Source organism: Epinephelus lanceolatus, chromosome 13 (assembly GCF_041903045.1).
Source record: "Epinephelus lanceolatus isolate andai-2023 chromosome 13, ASM4190304v1, whole genome shotgun sequence".
In the NCBI taxonomy this organism is placed as follows: domain Eukaryota; kingdom Metazoa; phylum Chordata; class Actinopteri; order Perciformes; family Serranidae; genus Epinephelus; species Epinephelus lanceolatus.
Window position 1 is genome coordinate 43,762,810 of NC_135746.1, and position 16,147 is coordinate 43,778,956.

Here is a 16,147-nt window from a genome sequence, read left to right on the forward strand (position 1 = left end):
CTGCTAAGGGCTAAAAGAATACAAGGCTCAATAGAGCTTTGACTCTCAGTCAGCCTGGCTACAGTGCTGAAAAGAAACCTGGGGTTGTTCTTATTGTCTTCTATTAATGCTGAGTAATAGTTTGCTCTGGCATTGCAGAGGCCCCTCTTATAAGTTTTGAGACTGTCTGTCCAGATTAAACGAGATTCTTCCAGTTTGGTCAATCGCCAATTCCTTTCAAATTTTTGCGATATTTGTTTTAACTTACGGGTTTGAGAGTTATACCAAGGAGCGAACTTTCTTTGCTTTTTTAACTTCTTTTTAAGAGGAGCTACAGAGTCAAGTGTTGTTCGCAGCGAGCCTACGGTGCTATCGACAAAATGATCAATTCGGGAGAGGTTAAAGTCGGTACAGGAAACCTCTGTTACTGAGGGACTTGGTATTGAATTTAATGACGGAGTAATCTTTTCCTTAAATTTTGCGACAGCACTATCTGATAAACATCTAGTATAGTAACTGTTGCTGAGTGGCGTGTAATCGAGTAAAAAGAAATCAAAAGTAATCAGATAATGATCCGATAGCGAGGGATTCTGTGGAAAGACTTTTAGGTTATCAATTTCAATTCCATATGTCAGAACTAGATCGAGGGTATGGTTAAAACAATGAGTGGGTTCATGTACACCCTGACTGAAGCCAATGGAGTCTAATAATGAGATAAACGCGGTAGCCAGGGAGTCATTATCAACGTCGACATGAATGTTAAAATCGCCTACAATAATAACTTTATCTGATTTAAGAACTGAACTGGATAAAAACTCTGAGAATTCAGATACAAATTCAGAATACGGGCCAGGAGCATGGTACACTATAACAAATAAAAGTGGCTGCGAGGTTTTCCAGGTCGGATGTAAAAGACTAAGAACGAGGCTTTCAAATGAATTATAATCTAGTTTAGGTTTAGGGCTGATTAACAGAGTAGAGTTAAAAATGGCTGCAACTCCCCCTCCTCGGCCGCTGCCTCGAGGAATGTGGGTATTATTATGACTGGGAAGAGTGGACTCATTAAGACTAACATATTCATCTTGACACAGCCAGGTTTCAGTGAGACTGAGTAAATCAATATGATTATCTGATATTAATTTGTTTACTAACACTGCTTTAGACGATAGAGACCTGATATTTAACAGTCTGCATTTAATTCTCCTGTTTTGTCTTTCTGTCACAGAAGAGGTTTTAATTTTTATGAGGTTGTTATGCACAACTCCTCTTTGTTTAATTTTAGATTTAAATAATTTAGGTGGTCGGGGGACAGACACCGTTTGTATAAAACTATGAAAACTATGGCTGGGTAACTGAACTAGAAGCTCAGAGAAGCATATAGGACTGTGACTCTGAGCCCTGATCTCAACTCTGGGTTGTCAGGGATTTAAATTACTAATAACGTTTGCCAGGTTCCTAGAAATGAGAGCAGCTCCATCGTTTGCTGGACACCACCTGGACAGCCAGCGATTAAATGATGACATGCGGCTAAACATGTCATCACTGGTCAGATTTGGGAGGGGTCCAGAGAAAACTACGGAGTCCGACATCATTTTTGCATATTCACACACCGAGGCAATATTAATTTTAGTGACCTCCGATTGGCGTAACCGGGTATCATTGCTGCCAACGTGAATAACAATCTTACTGAATCTACGTTTAGCTTTAGCCAGCAGTTTTAAATTTGATTCAATGTCGCCCACTCTGGCCCCAGGGATACATTTGACTATGGCCGCTGGTGTTGCTAACTTCACGTTTCTCAGAATAGAGCTGCCAACAACCAGAGTTTTATCCTCAGCGGGTGTGTCGCTGAGTGGGGAAAAGCGGTTGGAAACGTGAACAGGCTGGTGGTGAGCCGTGGGCTTCGGCTTGGAGCTGTGCTTCTGGCGAACCGTAACCCAACCTTCCCGCTGAACAGGAGTTACCGGAGGACAGTTAGCAGAGGCTAAGGCTATGCTATGTGGCTCTGCACCGGCTACAGGGGGCTTGCTAACTACCGCAGCTACTGAATGGTTTTCCATGGTGCAGAGCCGCACTTCTAATTCACTAAGCCTCGCCTCCAACGCAACAAATAAGCTACACTTATTACAATTACCACTGTCGCTAAAGGAGGCAGAGGCATAACTGAACATTTGGCACACCGAGCAAGAAAGAGCAGAGGGAGAATCCATCGCTAACTGTAAAGCTAATGTAGCTACCAAGGCTAGTAACGTGCAAACAACAGCTAAGAGATTAGCGAGAAAGTCGTAGAAAGGAGGAGAGCTATAAGTGCTTAAACAGAACCAGTGTGGGTTAAGACTTGAAGTAGACGTTAAAGCAACGTTAAAGCAACTGAAGTGAGAAAGCAGGCTAGTAGAATCCACCAGAGCAGTACAGAGACGCTGTCACAGAAACACCGGAAATGACACAACTCGCTTACCGCAATACGTCAGCACGTCGTAACACTTTTGATCAGCATGGTCTCAGGGTGATCTGTACCAAATCTGAAGTTGATTGGACAAAATCTGTAGGAGGAGTTCGTCAAAATACAAGGTGTCGAAATCACAAAATCGCCACCAAAACGAAAAGTTTAAATCAAAATGGCCGACTTCCTGTTTGGAGTAGACCATTGGTGGCAGAGACTTTTTTGTGCGTCTGGATGACATACACATATGTACCAATTTTCATCTTCCTACTCCAAAAAAACACCTATGGGGAGGGTTTTTTGAAAATTTCAAGGGGGCGCTATAGAGGCATTTTGTCCCCCCCCATGGGTGACGCCCCTATCAGATGCAAGAGCTTGCCATTCTTGACCTGTGTATCAATTTTCATGAGAATATGAGATCGCTGAAGCCATCAAAAAGTCAAACGTATTTGCTGGCGAGGGATTGATAGTCGCCACGCCGCCACATGGACACCATTAGATGTAGCTTCACAGCGTTCATAAGGTAGCTTCACCAACTTGTTCTGCATGCATCAGAAGTGGAATGAAGTTGATGCAGTCAGGTTTGTGTCATCAGTACATGTTAAAGTAAAAACTGGTCACTTCCTGTTACCACCAGGGGGCACTTTGAGTAAGGTGGGATATTAATATATCTGGCCGTTCAAGGCGGAGCCATTATCATGTCCAGCAAGTTTGAAGCTGCTGAGATCAAGTATGTGGGCGTGAGGGTCTTTCCAAATTCGATGGCGAGAAAACGAAAAATCGCCAAAGTTTGTCACGCCCTAGCAGTCACGGCCCTCCACATAGAGTAAAGCTTTTAATAACATTTGATCAGCATGTTCCAAGGATGATCTGTAGCCAATTTGAAGTCAATCGGACGAAATCCCTAGGAGGAGTTCGTTCAAACACGTCAAAAATTCAAATCAAAATGGCCGACTTCCTGTTGGGTTTACGGCATGGGTCCAAGAGGATTTTTTGTGCGTTTTGGCATGTTCTATGAGCCCACCAATTTTCATGCATGTAGGTGATACCCACAGGCAGGGCTCGAGGCACAAAATTTTCTAGGGGGCGCTATGTCGCCATTTGGCCCCGTCCACATACAACACTGCCGAAATATCAAATTTTTCGCCCGACCAAACGCATGTGCCAAATTTGGTGTGTTTTTTAATTTGGGAAAGGGGCCAAATTGGGGATTATATTCTCGTAAGAATAATAATAATAAATAATAATAATAATAATAAACAGCAGGATTACAATAGGGTCCTCTCGGACGACTTCGTCGTCACTCGGGCCCTAATAAATAATAATAAACAGCGCGATTATAATAGGGTCCTCACGGACGACTTCGTCGTCGCTCGGGCCCTAAATATTGCCGACCTGAAATATATATATATATATATATATATATATACATATATGGGTATATATATATATATAAGAAAAACCCATTACTGTTAAATATTTCCAGGTACTGTATCTCAAACACAAAACCACATATGATATCTGTGTTGGGTACTTTTGCTTCTCAGGGGCTGCTCCTTCAGAGTAGCCCTGTACAGCTGTGTGCTGATAGACAGTGATGGGAATAACGGTGTTATAAATAAACGGCATTACTAACGGCGCTACTTTTTTCAGTAACGAGTAATCAAAAAAGGTACTGTCTCCCCCGTTATAACGCCGTTACCGTTATTCACAATAAAACGCGCCGTTACTCGGCTTTACTTGATTTCACTGAAGCGGCTGTCACCCAAGCAAGCTCCTTCTCAGTGGAGCTCTAAAGTTTGTTTTCTTTGGTGAGGGCAGGTGAGGGGGAAGGGAGGGAGAGACAACAACATAAGTGATGATGATTGACTTAGGGAGAGTAAAATGTCATCATAAACCAATCAGAGGCAGAGTAGGGCGGGCATTCACAAGCACACAAGCAGGGTTGTGCTTCTTAGCTGTGACTTTGAGCTTGTTTTTTTGTAAAGTCGCTTATAAATATTGGTAGTTTTTGGGCTTGTTTCTAAACTGGAGCTGCTTATTTGGGCTTATTCTCTAAACGTCGCCTTTCTCTTTATCTATCCGTCTAATAAGTTATTTAAACGCATGATGGTATGTCGGACTGCAGGATGTTTCCACAGCTCCGCTCCCTCCGCCCCTCTCCTTCTCCGCATACACACAGGTGACAGTCAGTCAATGACACTTTTCACATTTAAATAGCGCAATTAATGGTGGTTCTTTAACTATTTCGCTAAGAATGGGCGAAATATGAAAAGAATACAATAAAGATTAGTAGAAAGAGAGAGGATTAAAAGATTCAACTTCAAGAGGGGGACGATTCAAAGGCAGTGTGCAGGTTCAGATTCTGTGTGAAATATGTACTCATCATTCAGATCTTGTTCAGCATACCAGCACTGTCAGTGAAAGTAAAATGGCTCGTTGTCCCACACAACAATGCAGTGTAGTGTAGATAAGTGTACAATGTTTTATAGTAATGATTTATTCTATTACGTGTCAATTTCACTCATTTAACATATTCAATGTTGAGCTTCATTGCATACAGTTCCATTAAGGGGGGGTGTCCAGGCAATTTGACATATTTTAGCATTTTATAAAAAAGTAACGCTATAGTTACTTTTCCAGGTAATTAGTTACTTTTATAGTGCAGTAACTCAGTTACTTTTTGGGGAAAGTGACGAGTAACTATAACTAATTATAGTTAATTAAGTAACTTTCCCAACACTGCTGATAGATACCATCTTTTGGGATGCCACAGACTGTGTGCCCACTAAGACAGTTTGTGGAGGGTCCATTTGGCACTCCGGAATCTGACTGTAGGAAAAATGTGCCCAGGCCCTGCTGTGATGTACTCTAGAGACAAATAGAAAGAAAAGAAAAAAAGGAAAATATAGTAACTCAAACTAGTATTGCATCAGATAAAAGCAGGCAACATTTAAAATGCTAAACAGTGTTGCCCCCTGTAAAATCAGCAGACCACACATACATATTCAAACACATGTAGAGACAGACATACACACAATGCGACCTCCTACGCACCTGTGTATGTGTGGTTGAGTTTTCAATTTAATACTATTACAATTTAAAACTAATAGTAGGCTATATTTCCCTTAACTGTCCTTAACTGTTGTCGGGAGATGACATTTGATAAAACTTTTGGATGTGACGTCGTCACGTGACAGCTCGGACCTGAGAAAGAGTTGATAATTGTGCCAGAAAACCACTTCAAGTTCAGCTTCCTCTGATAAAAGGACAGACCAAGTTTTACCAGTTTGTTTGTTATTCTCTGTCCTTAGTATTCAGAGAGTCAGTTTCTTACATTTGAATTAATTTCTTCTGTTGTTAGATAGCTGATGAAAGCAATAACATTTTAAAAATTCTTAAAACATTAAATGGGAATCAAGTGATGGATCAACTACAGCTCAGTCACCACCTTCAGAAGTGAAGGTATTTCCTAATTTTGTATGAAAAGGGTCTTCATTAGGAACAGCTGGAAATGGCCAAATCAGAAGTGCACCCAGGAGCAAAATGTGACTCCTGTAATAGATGTGTATAGAGTATGCATTAGGCCTACAATCTCTGTTATGTGTAATGAAGATTTGACAATTAGATTTTAATTTCAAAGCAGGTGGGTTTAGTAAATCATATTGCATGTCTTTGTATGTTTTTTCATTTGATCGAGACCTACAAGATGTCAGCGTGGTACAGTTTATGTACATTTGGTTTATGCCAAATTACAGTAGTTGCAATTGAAAAAAGTGTTTAATGCCTTTGTAATTTCTGATAGTAGTTTTCTATTTAATTGAATTTTGAATAAACTCACCATGATTAAATAGTACTGAGTGCATTTTTCAGTAACTACAGATTTACAGTATGCCTCATAATGAATCTAATAGGTGGGTGTACTTTTTTCTTTCATTCATTATTCTATTTTGGAAGAGAAATAAAAATGAAAAAGAAGTTATATATGATTTTTCAAACTTCATTTAGCACTTGTTTAATTAAAGTTAGGTCATGTTTTCATCCATTTTAGGGATTAAAAATGAAACACTGATACAGTGAACAAAAGAAAAATGAATAAAGAAGAAATTACATTTTAACTGCGTTTGGACCATTATGATTTTAATGATTTTATTTAATTTTATTTATTTTTTAATATATTCTTTATTAATCCCCTGAGGGGAAATTCAAATTTTTTTTTGTTAGTTGACCTGGAAGTAAAGGTGGGCCTTGCCAAGGGGGAATTCTTATGGTTTTGATCACCTATTTGATGGGCTATGGCGTCTCTGGAGACATATACCGACATAATTTGTGTTCTCTATCGTAAGGAGGCTTCCCCTCCACCTCAGAAATATTACATATATCTCTACGGGAAACCTGATCCATTAGGGTCAGGTGTGTGGATAATTATTTTAAGACAAATACCTGTGGAGTGTACGTGGCTATCAATCAGACCGGTTTTTTAAACCCCTGTCAACCACGCCCACGTTGATTTTTCTTTTCCACTGGAGCAGCGTGTGTGTCGCTCTGCTTTGAGACAAATCAATTCTGTATCTTTCTGTCTTCTTAACTACACAACATTAGCAGTCTGTGCCACTTACCTGATGGTATGAGAGAGTGAGATGTTCGGCTCTCGCGGTGGCTGTTAACGTTGATCCTTTATAAACGTTTGTTGGCGTCTTCCTCGGTGTTGGCATATTGCTTCCGTGCGGGGTTCACGTGCCGTTTACACCAGGTCCTGTCTCTCGGTCCCATTTGGGCGATGAGAGCAGGTTCTGTAGTTAGCGCTTAACGTCCAGTGTTGTGCATGTTCACGTTGTCACGTATCAGCACAGGTCCTGTTTCTCGGTTCCGTGCAGATGTGAGAGCAGGGCCACGGAGTTTCTGAGCTGTTAACTTAACTACCTGTCTGTCATTCTGTCGCTCTTGACACCGTGTTGCAGTTGCAAGGCTACACCAAGCACACACGTCTCATTACACACATATCGCCCCGCAACAGTCTCTTGGTGTGTATAGCCGGATTGTTTTTCCGGGTTGGGATCTCCCAAGGGTGGTACCTATCGCGAGATTTGGTCATGAGTCATATTTGTGTGGCGTGTGGGGTCCAGTTGCCCATTGAGGATGGACATGATGTGTGTGTACGTTGTCTAGGCGAGGAACATGCCTCTGAGGCTGTCTGTAATCCCTCCTCCTGTATGGATTGCTCTATTTTGCCAGCACGAACCTTAGAGGCTCGGCTTTGTGTGTTTGGGGTAAAGCGCAAGATGACTGTTCCACCTGATAAGCCCCAACAGACTAAGCACCGTATGGTGGGGGAATTTGGGGGTAGCTCCTCTGCGGATCTCCGCCCCAGTCCCCCACCCAGGTGTTTTTTGCCTGATAACACCAGGGCTCAGGAGGAGGATGAGGACGACATTGATGTGGAGGGGGTTTCAGATGATGGCGAGGAGGTCCTGGATGACCACGCCAAAGAAAGCGATAGACAGCAATTCAGGGGTCTAATCAAGAGGGCCTCCCACGTTTTGGGGATGGAACTGAGGACGGGTCAGGCCCCTCCCCCTGCGCGCTTTAATGATGAGGATGAGGAGGGGTCACTTGACACAGAGCCGTTTACAGTGCCTCTCCTCCCAGAGGTGGTGAACCTTATGCATAAGGGATTTGAAAAGCCCACAGCTAAGTTAGTCTTTTCCGCTACCAACAGACGTTTGTCTGCCATGAAGGATAAGGACAAAGTAGGCTGTGGTTCACCACCTCAGTTGGACCAGTCTGTGTCTGCTCTTTTGTTTCCGGCTAGCTCAGTACTGGGTTCAGTTACTCTGCTGGGGGACTGTAGGATGCTAGACGCCTCGCTAGTTAAAGTGCATAGGCCTATGGCGATGCAGACTTAACTGGCCAATACTGGCTCTGTGTTAGCACTGTATCAGCGGCGGCTGGTGCGTGAGCTACAAGGTGAGGTAGATGCTCGTCTCATTAATGAGATTCAGCTCGTTTCCAAAATCTTATCTAAGATTATGGAAGAGCAGGTGGTGACTGCTGGGAAGGGCATGTCGGCGCTCTGAGTTGCAAGGCGCCAGTTGTATTTGTTCCGATCCAGGTTACAGGACAGAGGACAAAGGGGCTCTCTTGAAATTGCCGGTCGTGCCAGGTGCCATGTTTGGTGCTGGTGCCACTGCGATGTTACGGCAGGCCCAGGAGGCCCGTAGTTGTGCTAAGGAGGTTTCCGGTGCACTGACCCCTAAGTGGTCTGGTCAGTTCAGGCGTAAGAAGAAGGAAGCTCCCAGGATTGTGGGGCCACAGGGGTCGGGCTGGGCCTCTAATTATCTGAGGGTCACCTTGAATGCGTGTCGTGGGCGCGGAGGGGCGCCCACGGGCAAGGGCAAGCAGAGTCGAGGCAGGGGCACCCCGCAGCCCTCGTCTTCTTCCTGACGCTGGGTCACATCCAGCCTGCCTCCAGCCAGCCCAACCACGGGTTGACCCAGGGGTTTCGTATTCAGTTTGTTCGTCGTCCGCCAACCTCGAAGACCCCTACGGTTTTCACAGTGGTAGAGTCAGAACACAAGGCAGTACTCCAGGCCGAGGTTTCTACCCTGACGGAGAAGGGAGCGATCAGGAAGGTGCCTCAGGTCAACAAGCAGGCTGGTTTTTACTCCCACTATTTTCTTGTCCCCAAGAAAGATGGGAGTCTACGCCCCATTTTAGATCTCAGAGGTCTCAACAGACATCTCAGGCGTCTGCCATGCAAGTTGCTGACCGTCCCAAGGGTGCGGCAGTCCATCAACAGAGGGGACTGGTTTGTTACCATCGATCTGATGGATGCCTACTTCCAGATTCCGATCTGGGACAGGCATTGACGGTTCCTCAGGTTTGTATTCGACCAGGCCTCCTTGCACCTTTACCAGGTGCATGGAGGCAGTTTTGTCACCTCTGCAACAGAAGGGAATACGGATTCTGAATTATCTTGACGACTGGCTCCTTTGTGCACACTCGCAGGCTCAGTGTCGGGCTCATTTGGCTTTCCTCCTGGAGCACATAGAGCACCTCATTCTGCGCCTTAATTTGAAGAAGAGCAGACTGGAGCCTTCACAGCAGATGCCGTTCCTGGGCCTAGTGGTAGATTCTCGGGCTGCGCTCCTGTCACTGATGCAGGACAGGCAGTTGTCCCTCAGGGCTTGCCTCTCCCATTTCAGGCTGGGGGCAGGAGTCACATGGAGACTGTGTCTCCGTCTTTTGGGTCTGATGGCGTCATCAGTACAGGCCGTTCCACTGGCCCTCCTGCACATGCGGCCGGTACAAAGGTGCCTACTAGGGCTGGGGTTGGGCCCCAGGAGTCGCCTGGATACCAGGGTACTTGTCACCAGACGATTGCGGATGGCCCTCCGTTGGTAGGAAGACGGCAGGAATTTCGCCAAAGGGAGTGTGCTAGGGCCGGTAATGCATCGTTTTTTTCTCCTGACGGATGCTTCATTGACAGGCTGGGGCGCAGTGTTCAGAGGAAACAGCGCCAGCGGTCATTGGAGTGGTCCTCAAGCCACCCAGCACATCAACATGTTAGAACTGACAGCAGTCCATCTTGCTCTTCGCCATTTTCTGCCACACCTTCGGGGCCAGCACGTGCTGGTTATGACAGACAGTGTGACAGCAGCGGTATATGTCAACAGGCAAGGGGGGTTGGTTTCTCCACGCCTCTGCGAGCTGGCTCGTCGCTTATGGCTTTGGGCGAACCCAAGGTTTCTCTCACTGAGGGCAGCCCATGTGCCAGGGGTGCAGAATCGTGCAGCGGATCGGTTGTCCAGGGGGAAACCAGACCCAGGCAGATGGAGACTCCACCCTCAGGTGGTAGCAGAGATTTGGCTCTGCTACGGACAGGCCGAGGTAGACCTGTTTGCGTCACGGGAGAACACCCACTGCCCACTTTTCTTCTCCCTGGGGAGGGACGATCCTCCCCTCGGAGCAGACGCCCTTGCTCACCCTTGGCCACAGGTCCTCATGTATGCCTTTCCCCCATTTGTCCTCCTTCCGCCTCTCCTGAGGAGAGTGCACATGGACGAAGTGAGGCTGATCCTGGTGGCTCCACATTGGCTGCACATGACCTGGTTCTCGGACATCCCCCCAGTACTGGGAGGGACTCCGTGGAAGCTTCCAATTCGTCCGGACTTGCTGTCTCAAGCACAGGGGACTCAGGTTCATCCCTTTCCCCAAGGGCTCAGGCTCTGGGCGTGGCCCCTGAAGGGCCCGAGCTGCTAGCCATGGAGTTGTCACCTTCGGTGGTCAGTACGCTGCAGGAGGTGCGCGCACCGTCGACAAGAGCACTTTATGAGCACAGATGGAGGGCTTTTGTGGCCTGGTGCAGGGTACACCAGTCGGACCCACTTAGGTGCTCGGCCCCAGCTGTCCTGCGGTTCTTACAAGGACTGGGATGCTGGGAGGGCGCCCTCTACCCTGAGGGGTATGGTGGCGGCGATCAAGGCAGCTCAGGTTGGGAGGTACCAATTGCCTGAGGGTGTTGACAAATTGGTATCCCGATTCCTCAAGGGTGCTAGGAGGCGTTCTGGTTTACGTGGTAGACAGGGGTGGTCCTGCGATCCAACCCTGCATTTCTTCCCAAGGTCCTCTCTGCATCGCAGCCAGGTCAGGAGGTCGTGCTCCGGTCTCTTTACTCTGCGCCAACGCAAGAGGGGGAGCACGGGCACTCACTTGTGTGCCCTGTCAGGGCCCTTAGGGTGTATCTGCACCGGACGCGGGTCCATAGGCGGACTAACCAGTTTTTTGTGTGCTTTAGGCAGGACCTTCTGGGTCAGGCACTGTCTAAGGCCCGTCTTTCCCACTGGATTGTGGAGGCTATCCAGCAGGCCTATGTGGGGACTGGGGTGCCCTTCCCATCAGGACTCGGGGCATGGCTACGTCTTGGGCATCATGGTGCGGTGCGTCTGTCGATGAGATCTGTGCGGCGGCTACCTGGTCGGCCCCATCCACATTTGCTTGCTTCTACCAGTTCAATGTGGCTGCAGGCACTTCAGGCGGTGAGCGGGTGCTTGGGGTAGCCCGGCGGTAGTGACTTTTTCATTTTTCCTGTCAGTCAGCCTCGTGGGGGCTGGTCTGAGTGGCCTCTCCACCCCTCTGATTGAGCCTTTGCGTATTGCGGGGCCGTCTGGCCCTTGGTTGCGTCTTGCACCAGGGCTGGGGTGCCAGCGTCCTGCGTCTTGTGGAGCTGGCTAGCTTGGGGGATGGGTATATAGTGTACATTTGTATATAGTTGGTTTGACGCACGGGGGTTTTCTTTTTTGTAGAGCACTTTGGTGGCGGTGATGTCTCATTCGAAAGCCACGCCATACGTGTGGGGTGGTGCTGCTCTGTCCCTTTGCGGTGTGTCTTAAAGCTCTCCCGTAGAGATATATGTAATATCTCTGAGGTGGAGGGGAAGCCTCCTTACGATAGAGAACGTAACCATGGTTCTCTGAGTAGGAGGCTTCCCCTCCAGCGCGAGGCCGCTCAGGGATTCATTCCAAAGATCTATATCAACGTGGGCGTGGTTTACAGGGGTTTAAATAACCAGTCTAATTGATAGCCACGTCCACTCCACAGGTGGTTTGTCTTAAAGTAATTATCCACACACCTGACCCTGATGGATCAGGTTTCCCGTACAGATACATGTAATATCTCTGAGGTGGAGGGGAAGCCTCCTACTCAGAGAACCATGGTTACACACGTAACCTTAGGACATGTTGCGAAGGCATGTAACGCATGCAGACATTGCACAGCACCTTGCAGACATTTGCGCAGGACGTGGATGCTCTGTGATGAGTGTCTGAAGATTTTGTGATGTCCACAACCTCGATTGAGTAGTATCTGATGTGCAGTTGGAAACGTCAGTTTCGTCTGCAATTGAAGAGGTAAGTTATCTTTAAGCCTTGGATAGGCCACTGTTCTTTGTTTAAATAAGTTTGTTAACCCTCTTCAACTTTTGTAGACTGTTGGTTGGAAGTTTATGACGGGCAGCCAACGGGTTGGTCGTGTCCTGCGCGGGAGCCTTGCCAGACCATACCACGAGATGAGATGCAGGGTCGGCCTATGCTATAACCGAGTCCAATATGAGTATTTCCTTAAATAAAGGAATAAGAAAATGAACCACAAGGCAGGTATGCCCAGGTAACAGAATGTAGAAAGGACATATTGCGGAGCAGATCCTCAAACAGTCACTGCAGTATTCCAAACGTGCATAGTACGCACGCTTTATGGCTACTCATCCACAGAAAATATGCATGGGCCACTGGCCCATGACAAACTTATCTGAACTATTGATTCATCTAACTTAATTACTTTCAGTAGAACAGCCATGAAAGCTAAAATGGGTGCAGAATACAGATCTGGCCCCATAAATTACAAATCCGATGCTTTCATGTAGCTTGGCCCCCACACATGCCGTCTTTCAGTCCAGAAGTGATCTACTATGCTCTCCCTATGACAAAATTCAAGAGATATGCTTACTGCAGGTCTGATGTTTGATTAATGTTTCCATAATTTTATAATGAGAATAATAGTTTCGTTAGGCTCTAATGATTTGCCATAGAGCTAAATATGTTAGAGTGAATAGGCAATCACTAAAACGTAAACCAAGGCTTGTTGTAGAACAGTTTTGCACAGAGAGAATAGCCCATGCCAAATATGAAACTAACTAGGAATGCACTTATCATTCAAAACATGGTTTCATTTCATAGTACAGGGCCTGCAGAACCTCAATCCCATGCCATACTATGCTGGCTATATGGGTAACAAACTCCATCCAGAATGAGAAGCTGGCATTGTTTGGAGTGACCCATGTCATTGCCATAGATGGCTATACCAGCAAAGTAGTGTCCCATGCAGCAATGCCTGTAAAGAATAACCTTGTTATTTATGAGGCCATCTACAGGTATGCAATTGGTTCCATACACATTTGTTAATGTAGGCCAAATGTATACTTGCACAACCCTATAGCTCTGAAAAATAATGAACCTGTCCTCTACCCACATTTTCACCATATTTCATGGTAATAATGTAGCCTCCTTTTAGTGGAAACCTGCTTTCAAATCAAACAACAAAGGTGTAATGTACCGCTAGCCTTTGACCTCATCCCCGAGTATGTTATCAGTTCATCATAAATGTCAAAGCCCGTCTGTAACAAATTTCACCCACTCAGGTGTGTGACAGTAAGTGGGACTTTAACTTTAATTCTGACTTACTGTTGGATGTTTTGGCAAATCTGACTCAGTGTTGTTGTTTTTTTGTGTGAATTCAGGGTTTGTTGTGGTAAACTATGGAATGTGGGACCAGGTGCGTGTTGACCATGGCAAGGAGTTTTACTGGACACTCTTCATTCAGGAAATCCTTGTTTCCCACAGACATTGTTAGGACAAACCACCATACTACCAACGCACATCAAAAAAAAAACAAAAAACAGAGGTAGATGTTGACACTTAAGTCACATTTAGAAATCACTCATTCAAGCAAGTGTTGTGGACTATGCTCTGTTCTACATTGTCATTTAGTTTATTCTTTTATCCAAAGCAGCTTACAAATGAGAAATAACATTCAAGTTACAATACAACAAAGACCTTGGTGTGAATAAGACATTTTCCTTACTCCAACAGCACTCTAAAATGCTCACAATGGTTTCACCCCTTACTGTGCTTCATATTTTCATATTTTAAGTTGTGTATTCCCTAGAATCATAAAGTTGAGCGGATGTGGCCTGAGATAAACAGCAAGGTCAAATACCCACTGGAGGAGGCCCTTATCCACCTTTCTGACCAAAAACTCCTGGACATGGACTGCAACATCAGCCGATACTGTGTGTCTAACCTGACTCAGCAACTGTCTAAACTGGGCATGAGCAGAGTCTTGACACTTGGAATGCACACAGAATTCCTGGTATGTTAAGCCCATTACAGAAAAAAAACTCACACAATATCTTTATTAGTTGCATTATCTTTATTGTAACAATTCAATTACAGGAAAAGGGATACCCAATCAACGAGTAAGAGATGGGTGTCTGAAAAAAAGTCCCAGAGGGTCTATTACCTCAGGCACCTGAAGCAGCCGACCTTTACGCTGAGAAACTGGGAAAAACATTAACAAGAGTCTCCTCATTTAGAGCAGACCCATTCTCAAATGAAGAGGAGAAGGCTACTGTTGAACGTCTTTTTGCTGAAACATACCTTGATATGCCATATTTGTACAACAGTGTTGTTAACGAACATTTCAAACCTTTTGAAGATGCAGTGATCCATTTTGTGCACAGGGTGGCGCAGGGTGGCAAACCCCGCGCGGAGCTAGTTTCGAGCAGCGCAACCCGAGGCGCGCTCAGTTTGGTAGTTTGTCAGACTGAGGTGCACTGAGATGGGTGTGGCGGTGCAGCAGGGGGAAGTGTCGACAGATCCAACTTGGCGCAGTGACAGTTTCGTGCCAAAAGGCTTCGCCGAAGGTGCGCTAAAAGCTCGGCAGCTGAAACAAGGTCTATTGTCAGCACAGGCGGAGCGCAGCTGGTGTAGCAGAAGTTTGGCTGACTGGCGGACAGTGCACACACGTCACCAAAACCTCAAAGGCAGCTTTCCAGAATGTCAGGCACATTAACAATGCAATAAATACCCACAAAAAACACTATTCAATGCAACTATCTGCAATCAGCACATAAATGTATCTCTATATCCACTGTCTCGTCACATCTGATGTCAGATCAAAGGGGATTGGCACCGTTTGGTATGTTTGGCATGCGTAATGGAAACCCAACCTGATTTAATTAACACAGCTGCAAACTAATGAGTTCACATCCCTCTCAGCCAAACACAAACAGCCACAGCATCAGATAGGGAGTATATATTCAGCATCTGTCATCTTAGAAAAGTCAAAAGAAAAGAAACAGAGTGAGATTGCGAGAGAGAAAGAGAGAGTGCGCGCACGAGAGAAACGCAACATTGATTTACAATTGTGGTGACCTCCTCCCAGGCTACCTTTGCATTATCAGCCAGTGGAGGTCTGCTCGCAGCTCCATATATTCGGACACTGCAAGCTTGGACCTCCCGGACCAAAACATCAATTTCCATGGCAAATTGAGTAAACTCTCATTACGCATTCACGCGGCGCATTTAAGGGTGAGGAGAGGGGCTCATTTGGTTGGTGTGATGTGAATTGGCTGTGTAAAACCCACTCCACGCCTTCTCTCCTCCCTCTTTCCGACTTGCGCAGGTAGGAGGGACGGAGGTGGGAAAGAGGAGTAGCTGCGCCAACGCGCACAGTGCCCGGTCTGCGAAACTAGAGGGCATTATGGGTGGTCTGACTCTATCACCTTGACCATCATTACAGGTGCCCCCCCAAGGCTGTGTTTTGAGTCCCCTGCTGTACAACTTCTACACTCATGACTGCAAAGCCAGCAGCAGTCACACCTCCATCATCAAATTAACTGATGACGCAGTGGTGGTGGGCCTGATCAGTAACAGCGATGTGTCTACTTAGTGTCTACATCCATCTTGAAAGCCTTCAATTTTCAGCTGTGGAAAGTGTTCTTGCAGGTAGCATCATCATCTGGTATGGAAATTGTACAGTAAAGGATTGTAGTGCCCTGCAAAGAGTGATGCGTTCTGCTGAGCGTACAATCAGATCACCACTTCCTACCATGCAGGACACCTTCAGCAGGAGAGTACAATCAAGGGTCAAGTACATCATGAAGGACAT

The 16,147-nt window shown here is 46.0% G+C and overlaps 1 protein-coding gene and 1 pseudogene across 1 annotated transcript in view; both read left to right on the forward strand.

Annotated features, from left to right (window-relative positions):
• Positions 1–16,147, forward strand: part of ptchd4 (patched domain containing 4) — a 259,640-nt gene that overhangs the window by 217,436 nt on the left and 26,057 nt on the right. The window lies entirely within an intron of this gene.
• On the forward strand, positions 13,015–15,928 carry LOC144466581 (uncharacterized; annotated as a pseudogene).